We start from the raw sequence: 1,579 nt of genomic DNA on the forward strand, positions 1-1,579 counted from the left end.
CCCAGGGATCGAACCCAGGTCTCCCGTTTTGCAGGTATGCCACATTTTGTATCCTACCTAAGAAATATTTGCCTAACCCAAAGTCATAAAGATGTCTCCTATATTTCTAGATGTTTAAGTGTTTTGTCTATTACATTCAGGTCCATGATTCACTCTGAACTGACATGTATATGCTATATTATGATGAAGTTATTGTTTCTGAATAGACTGATATGCTCTTAAAAGGAAGACCTTTAAGAATTTCCAATTCTTCCAAAATTGAGCTTGTTAATTTACTTTTTTTGTGTGGTGGGAGGGAGACTTGGGGGCCTGTTAATTTAATGTAAATTGAACCAACCACAGCATGTACTGGCCACCATTCACCACACATCTGAGGTTCTCTAAGTGCCTGAGATGACAAGCTTACAGCTAGGAACTACCCATAGAGTCCCCAGGCCTATCCCAGCCTCACCTCAGTCATTCTGGCAGCCCTCCAGTACCAGAAGCATTCTGCCTAGAACATGGAACAAGGCTAGGGTTGGGTCCTCAGAAGGGGTGGTTAGGGCAGAGTAGAGGCTTCTTTGTGTGTGATGAGAATCAAAGATCTGTGCAGGGTCTGGGGAGGCAGAAGAGACAAGTGCTCACTGCCACTCTCCTGTCGACACTGAGATATATCTATTATATATATGCTGTTTAGCAATATGGTTAATTTTTTTGCCCCTCCCCACTGGAATCTAAGAAGGATGAGGGCAAGGATTTTTTTTGTTTACTCTTCTTCCCTTATGCAGAGAACAGAGATTGGAATACAGAAATGCTTAATGAACAATTTTAAAAAAACTTTTTTTTTAGTTCTACCAGTTTATTGCTACCAGCCCATCTCCCTCCACCCTCATGCCGGTGTACTCAGTCATATAACCCCATGGACTGCAGCCCTCCAGGCTCCTCTGTCCATGGACTTTTCCAGGCAAGAATACTGGAGTGGGTTGCCATTTCCTTCTCCAAGCACTTTTTTTTTTTTTTTTAAGGAATCCACACGCTTTATTTTTTTCCGGCGTACACCCAGTGCAAAAGACAAAATAGCCACAAATGTGAAAACACGAGCTAGGTTGCCATCCACTGACCACGATGGCCTATTACAACCAACGTTGTTATTAACAAAAGTAAAACGTAGAGAAACAAATAAAATATGACCCCATGTCTGGAAGAAATAGATTTTCGGGGAAGAAACATTCCAACAGTGGGAATGTTTTCTATAGGGGTGTGTTAGCATGAAGAAAGTGTTCGGAGAAATACACAGTTATTGCTTTTGTTAGTGGCCATTGCTTATCAGTGTAACCAGTGCGCTCAGGGATAATGCCAGATGCCCGGCACCTTTCCGGTAATAACCACGCCCACAGCGGCGGAGAGGGGCGAGGCCGGGCACGGGGCCCTATCGCGTCCCAGTGAGCTGTGATTTGAGATGACAGCTCAGTCAGGAACTGCCCACAAGTCAAGTTTCTCTGCTCGGCGATTGGAGGATACGGTTGGCCCGGCCATCCTTGAGGCTCCACCAATCCCAAGCCCTGGGCCTGCCCTTTTTTCCGCTATCAGCAGCCCCGGA

This window comes from Ovis canadensis, chromosome 5, assembly GCF_042477335.2.
Source record: "Ovis canadensis isolate MfBH-ARS-UI-01 breed Bighorn chromosome 5, ARS-UI_OviCan_v2, whole genome shotgun sequence".
Classification (NCBI taxonomy): Eukaryota; Metazoa; Chordata; class Mammalia; order Artiodactyla; family Bovidae; genus Ovis; species Ovis canadensis.